Below are 8,146 nucleotides of genomic sequence, written 5' to 3' on the forward strand. Positions count from 1 at the left end.
AGGACAAAAAGCCAATAGATTACTAACGGTCAAGAGGACTAAAAGCCAATAGAGTACTAATGGTCAAGAGGACTAAAAGCCAATAGAGTGCTTACGGTCAAGAGGACTAAAAGCCAATAGAGTACTTACGGTCAAGAGGACTAAAAGCCAATAGAGTACTAACGGTCAAGAGGACTAAAAGCCAATAGAGTACTTACGGTCAAGAGGACTAAAAGCCAATAGAGTACTAACGGTCAACAGGACTAAAAGCCAATAGAGTACTTATGGTCAAGAGGACTAAAAGCCAATAGAGTACTAATGGTGAAGAGGACTAAAAGCCAATAGAGTACTAATGGTGAAGAGGACTAAAAGCCAATAGAGTACTAACGGTTAAGAGGACTAAAAGCCAATAAAGTACTAACGGTCAAGAGGACTAAAAGCCAATAGAGTACTTACGGTCAAGAGGACTAAAAGCCAATAGAGTACTAATGGTGAAGAGGACTAAAAGCCAATAGAGTACTAATGGTGAAGAGGACTAAAAGCCAATAGAGTACTAATGGTGAAGAGGACTAAAAGCCAATAGAGTACTAATGGTGAAGAGGACTAAAAGCCAATAGAGTACTAACGGTCAAGAGGACTAAAAGCCAATAGAGTACTAACGATCAATGGAAATTGTGTTTTTTTTCTGTAGTAGGGGATTAATGATCAATGGGTGTCACGAGAATTTTCAATCCAAATGATAATAACAATCAATCAATAGCTTTGACCAATCCCCGAGGTTTGTAAGACCATGGGTTTAATAATTATTATTATGCAAAGGGTTAGTGCAGTTTATTCACGAGAACGTTCTAAACTCAATAATAGAAAAACATCCATTTTGTTGCTGCGCACATACTTCCACACACAAACAGTAGGTATCCTACACACATACTGTATCACTACCCAGCCGACAAAGATCAGGGAGACCTTGAGACTCCCTGTCCTCTCCCAAATCTCTAGTCAGGTTGGTACCGAATTTTGCTCAGACAGTCTGTGTTTAAGATGCGATAAAGACATATTGTACAGATACATTGTTTTACCCTAATTCTGACTAAAACTACACTCACAGATATATAATTTTACTGACTAAAACCACACACATCATTAGAATAATTTCATGATTCTAATCAATTTTATACAAGTATATGGTTTCAGGGTGGAATATTCTAATCATTAATTTAAACATATAAATTCCATTATCAATGGGTCAGAGACATGGGAGGAATTTCAGTCCGGGACTCATAGCTACATGGCAAGTTCTCATTGGTCCAAATTGTGTATACATTGAGCCTGAAATATGATACTTGTTATTTGGCCATTGTCCCAGCTAATTGCAAGGAATTCTAATTGGTCAACCACAGGCTAGGGTTGGGTTATAAAACTACATCCTGTCCCTTTGTTCTGTGGAGAGAATCACTGAGGACCGGGGAGAATGAACATCTACCTCCCCGCATGATTTGTTTTCTTTGAATAAACCTATTTTCCTCCCCCTGATTTGCTTTGGGGTCTGTGTTATTGAAGAGTAACATCAACAGCTAACACATTCAACAAATACAACTGGTGTAGACTTTGCAGTGAAATGCTTGCTTACGAAACTTTCCCAACAATGCAGAGTTTAAAGAAAAATAATTCAAAATGAAATAGTAACTAACAGAAGGGGAATAAAATGAAATACACAAGAATGGAGCTATATACAAGGAGTACCAGTACCAGAGGTACAAGGTACTTGAGGTAGATATGTACACGAAGGCAGGGTAAAGTGACTACGCATCCGGATAGATAGTAATAAGAGCAAAATAAACAATAGAGTAGCAGCGGCAAATGATGAGTGTAAAAGTGTATGTATGTTTGTGTTGTGTTGTGTCGGTATGCGAGTGTGTGTTTTATGTGTGAATACGTATGTAGTGTTTGAATGTGTGAGAAATTTGTGTAGGACTGACAGTGTGTGTGAGTGTGTATATGGTGTGTATATAAAAATTGAATGAGTGTGCGTAGGGTCAGTGCAAGATAGAGTCATTGTAGATAATTTGGGTACCATTAATTGACTATTTAGCAGTCTTATGGCTTGGGGGTAGAAGCTGTCTCGGAGCTGTTGGTCCGAGAGCCGATGCTCCGGTACAGTTTGCCGGATGGTAGCAGAGTGAACAGTCTATGGCAATTTTTTGGGCCTTCCTCTGACAACACTTGATTGAAAATGAATTACAGAACCCTGAATCAATACTTTGTAGAAGCACCTCTGGCAGCGATTACAGCTGTGAGTCTTTCTGGGTAAGTTTCTAAGAGCTTTTCACAACTGGACTGTGCAACATTTGCCCATTATTCTTTTCAGAATTCTTCGAGCTCTGTCAAATTGATTGTTGATCATTGCTAGAAAACAATTCTCAGATCTTACCTTAGATTTTCAAGTAGATTAAAGTCAATACTGTAACTTAGCCACTCAGAAACTTTCACTGTCTTCTTGGTGAGCAACTACAGTGTATATTTAGCCTTGGGTTTTATGTTATTTTCCTGCTGAAAGGTGAATCCTTCTCCAAGTGTCTGGTGGAAAGCAGACTGAACCAGGTTTTCTAGGATTTTGCCTGTGTTTAGCTCCATTTAGTTTATTTTTTATCCCCCCAAAACTCCCCATTCCTTAATGATTACAAGAATACCCATAACATGATGCAGCCACCACTATGCTTGAAAATATGGAGAGTGGTACTCAGTAATGTGTTGGATTGGATTTGCCCCAAACAAACACTTTGTATTCAGGATAAAGTTAATTGCTTTGCCACATTATTTGCAGTATTACTTTAGTCTGTTGTTGCAAACAGGATGCATGTTTAGGAATATTTTTAATATGTGCTTCTTTTCACTGTCAATTAGGTTAATATGGTTGAGTAACTGCAATGTTGTTAATCTATCCTCAGGTTTCATCCATCACAGCAATTAAGCTCTGTAACTGTTTAAGTCACCATTGTCCTTATGGTGAAATCCTTGAGTGGTTTCTATCCTCTCTGACAACTGAGTTAGGAAGCATACCTGTATCTTTGTAGTGACTGGGTATATTGATACACCATCCAAAAAATACCACCAGTTGATCATGGAGGTTCTGAAGAATGTCTCCAACACACCTCTATCTACATCTTCATCGAAACTGTGATGGTCTGTCACAGGCACACGATCCATAGGGTCTGCTGTGACCCTCTCCAGTAAGAACTGTCCGCCCCGTTTTGAAGCCTTTTTACAGCTGTCAGGCTGCAGTCCGCATGTTGTGGCTCTATTGAACAAGGACATCCATATTTATGCACTGCTAGTGTGATTGTGCAATCGACAACACACAGAGACCAGCATAATTGCTACAAAACATGACTCCATTCAATTTTAGATCAGACAGCAGGCTCAATCAACCAATGACGTCATTGGCTGAACTCTCCCAGCGCAACAATTCTAAAATACTACTATGGTGCATAATTATGTCTGAAACGCCTCTCATCACTCATATAGGCAGACTGAAAAAACATTCCAAGCAGTAATGTTTAGCGGTGAAGTTTCCCTTTAACCCCTAACCCACTGTCACACCCTGATCTGTTTCACCTGTCCTTGTTATTGTCTCCACCCCCTCCAGGTGTCGCTTGTTTTCCCCAGTGTATTTATCTCTGTGTTTCCTGTCTCTCTGTGCCAGTTCGTCTTGTATGTTTCCAAGTCAACCAGCGGTTTTCCCGTTCTCCTGCTTTTGCTATTCTCCTTTTTCTAGTCCTCCCGGTTTTGATCCTTGCCTCTTTCTGGACTTTGAACCCGCCTGCCTGACATTCTGCCTGCCTTGACCATTCTGCCTGCCTGCCACTTTGTACCTCCTGGACTCTGATCTGGTTTTGACCTTTTTGCCTGTCCATGACCATTCTATTGCCTACCCCTTTGGATGATTAAACATTGTAAGACTCCAACCATCTACCTCCTGTGTTTGCATCTGGGTCTCACCTTGTGCCTTGATACCCACGAGGGAGAATGTTCCTGTTTTTACTATCCTTGTGGGGACGTTCGGGGATTTCCAGTACCCATTTGGGTAGCAGCACAAGCGCACGCGCGCACACACACGCACACACAAACAAACTGTCATCAGACATACATTTTCTGACGAGTAGCCTGAGATTTTCTCTGTGATAATCAGGGCCTGTGCATTGCTCCATGCTGATGTCACCGTTCAGAGTGCCTCTCTCTGATTTCATATTATTGTGTGCCGCCAGCTGCGGCTGAATCACCAAATTGCTTTACTCCCTCGGGACGAGGAGCCCTTTCACCCCAAACCCCTCGCTCTGATCTGCTGGATACTCTCAGGCTTTCACTGTGTGTTTGTGCATGAAGGCCAAGGAGGGAGAACACTTCTGAGGTATTGTGGACATCCAACAGTGTGTGGTGTGGGCAGTATGGGTGTTTGCAGTATGGGTGTGCATGTGTGTAAGAGATAAAAAATAATGCATGTGTGCATACGCATCTGTGAGAAAGATCGAAGGTCTACGTGCATGTGCATAAGTATGCGTGTGTTAGAGCAGACAAGTGTGCATGTGTGTATATACGTTTTTGTATGTGTGTGCCAGGCGGGGAGGAAGCTGAGAAGCAGATAAGACATTAAACAGTGTCTCAGAAGTGAATTTGAAATCTCCAGCATTCCCCCTAGGTTACAAACCCTGAGAGAGAGAGAGGCCACACCTGGACACAGTAAGAATCACAACAAAGAGGAAACGACAACCCAATTAGACTCTGCTGTTCACTGCTCATCCTGCTGCCACAGCTGGTCTTTGTCTAAAGCCCAACAGCACAATACTCCCTGAGCTGTGTGTTAGTGTTTCTCAGTTGAATCCCATAGCCCTGCACCTATCAACCATTGGTACTCTTGTGCCATTGTTTATAATGTTTATGACTGCCTATGACAGATGTTATAATGTCTTATGTAGCTGTTATAAAGACTTTATAAATGCATACATAAGGGGAGTTGCATTAAAGTGTCCCAACCATAACAGGTTAGAAGTTCTTACCTAGCTCTTGCAATAATCTAAATGCTATCTAATACTTTATAAGTATAATTATTTCTAATGGCTTAAACGGTTTGCCACTCAGTTGTCCTCCGTTTGATAATTCATATGAGTAATTATGATGCCCTCTTGATGCTTAGGAATGATTGAGGTGGGCAGGGAGGGACTGCTGGAAGAAACTCGATACTGTTCAGTGATTTTTGCACTGCTGTGAACTGTGACATCATCAGTTCGTAGAGCATTTATCTCTCTAACCACAACTCTGTCTCAATCACAGGAAGTGTCTGCTATTATCAACAGCCTGTGTTCTCCATAAAGGACCAGAATGCTGCTATGGATGGTATTCTATAGACGTGCCTAAGAATTGGTTTGCAAATCTCTGACTTTGAGTGAGAAGGTCATTGCGTACTGTAGTTAATGATATATTGTTGCATATAAATAGTTCCATGTAAATAGTTAATTGCATAACCCATATTGCAACTTATTAGTTTCAAGTTTTAATGTCACTTGGGCAAGTGCAGTGAGTTGCCATTCTTGCAAACAAAAAAATCCAATGCAATAATCAATAACAATGTATTACTAAAAGAAACACAAGAAATAATCATATGAAATATGAAATACACAATAAAGTAAGTATTCATACTATATAAAGGAAATATTTAAGAAGTCAGTTCCAATAGCATATTTACATGTGCAGGGATACTGGAGTGATGGGGGTAGATATGTATGTATGTATGTATGTATGTAAGGGCACTAGACTACAGGATATTAGATAAACAGAGTAGAAGCAGCTTGCATGTAAGGGGGTGTGTGGGTGTGTACAGTCAAATGTATGTGCATATTATGTGTGAGCAAGCAAGTGATGGATCGAGTGTTTGTGTGTGAGTGTGTAGGGCTCTGTGAGTGTGCATAGAGATATTGAAATAAAAGGTAAATTATGATACAAGGTAAACTCGGTGATAGAAGCTGTTCAAGAGCCTGTTGGCAGACTTGATGCACCGGTACCTCCTGCCATGCGGCAGCAGAGAAAATAGTCGATGGCTTGGGTGGTAGGGGTCTTTGACGATTTTCCGGGCCTTCTTTTCACACCGCCTGATATAGAGGTCCTAGAGGACCAGTAGCTACTCTTCCTGGGGTCCAGCAAAATTAAGGCACCTGTACATTTTAAAAACATTACAATACATTCATAACAGATTTCACAAAATATTAAGTGTGTGCCCTCAGGCCTCCACTCGACCTCCACATAAACTCAGCAAAAAAAGAAACGCCCCTTTTTCAGGACCCTGTCTTTAAAGAGGCACGTGCAAGTTCCCGGACATTTATAGGGGGAATGGTCCCAGCCCTCACCTGCCGATCCAACAGGTCCCAGACGTGCTCAATGGGATTGAGATCCGGGCTCTTCGCTGGTCATGGCAGAACACTGACATTCCTGTCTTGCATGAAGAATTAGCAGAATGGCTGGTGGAAGGGTACCACATGAGCGAGGAGGATGTCTTCCCTGTAACGCACAGCGTTGAGATTGCCTGCAATGACAACAAGCTCAGTCCAATGACGCTGTGACACACCGGCCCAGAACATGACGGACCCTCCACCTCCAAATTGATACCGCTCCAGAGTACAGGCCTCGGTGTAACGCTCATTCCTTCGACGATAAACGCGAATCCGACCATCACCCCCGGTGAGACAAAACCGCAACTCATCATTGAAGAGCACTTTTTTCCAGTCCTGTCTGGTCCAGCGATGGCGGGTTTGTGCCCATAGGCGACGTCGTAGCCGATGATGTCTGGTGAGGACCTGCCTTACAGCATTCCTACAAGCCCTCAGTCCAGTCTCTGTCAGCCTATTGCAGGCAGTCTGAGCACTGGTGGAGGGATTGTGCATTCCTGGTGTAACTCGGGCAGTTGTTGTTGCCATCCTGTACCTGTCCTGCAGGTATGATGTTCGGATGTACCGATCCTGTGCAGGTGTTGTTACGCGAGGACGATCAGCTGTCCATCCTGTCTCCCTGTAGTGCTGTCTTAGGCGTCTCACAGTAAGGACATTGCAATTTATTGCCCTGGCCACATCTACAGTCCTCATGCCTCCTTGCAGCATGCCTAAGGCACATTCACGCAGATGAGCATGGACCCTGGGCATCTTTCTTTTGGTGTTTTTCAGAGTCAGTAGAAAGGCCTCTTTAGTGTCCTAAGTTTTCATAACTGTGACCTTCTTTGCCTACCGTCTGTAAGCTGTTAGTGACTTAATGACCGTTCCGCAGGTGCATGTTCATTAATTGTTTATGGTTCATTGATCAAGCATGGGAAACCGTGTTTAAACCCTTTACAATTAAGATCTGTGAAGTTATTTGGATTTTTACAAATTATCTTTGAAAGACAGGGTCCTGAAAAAGGGACGTTTCTTTTTTTGCTGAGTTTATATGCCTCCCTGCTTTTCTGCGCCTGCTCTGAGGACGCGCCTTGGAAAACCGCTGGGCTACGCGGCCTTGCGGGTGTTGACCTGATTAAAGACCTTTCTCACGTCGTCCTTGCAGAGCAAGCTCACCGAGTCCTCTGGGTTGGTGACGGCCCTCACACCCGGCTCGATATTGTTGTTTTCAAAGTGTGCATAAAATGCATTGAGAATGATGTGTTGAACATTGCAGTCATGTCCAAAGGGATCATTTGAGAATAGAACTGACCCCCCCATTGGTTCAGGCTCAGATGTTGCCAGAGTCTAGTTGGGTCCAGCAGAGATGTTGAGACATGTTTTATAAGGGGCCAGATGTCTTTAGAGTGGAGCCAGGCACTAGGTTGGCCTAGACTAGAGGGTGTGTGCATGTCTTCCTTAGTTACCACACAGTAAGCCCAGCTCTGCCTGGGACCACACTGTCTTTATTTATCTCAGAGGTTACGTAGGTATCTGCCATGTCATATTTCCCCCTGGGCAGCCTGCCTGTCTCCCTCTCACTTTCAAGGTGAGAAGGGTCATACCAGAACAGACTGACTCACACCTCCCACATACTGTTCATACTTCTTCCATCTCTCTTTACTTTCCTGCACCCTATCTGTGCACACACTCCCTCTTCTTCCCTCCTCATCTGCAGACCCCCTTTCATTCCCTTCGTCAATATCTGGCAT

The sequence above is a fragment of the Oncorhynchus mykiss genome, chromosome 2 (assembly GCF_013265735.2).
Source record: "Oncorhynchus mykiss isolate Arlee chromosome 2, USDA_OmykA_1.1, whole genome shotgun sequence".
Lineage (NCBI taxonomy): Eukaryota > Metazoa > Chordata > Actinopteri > Salmoniformes > Salmonidae > Oncorhynchus > Oncorhynchus mykiss.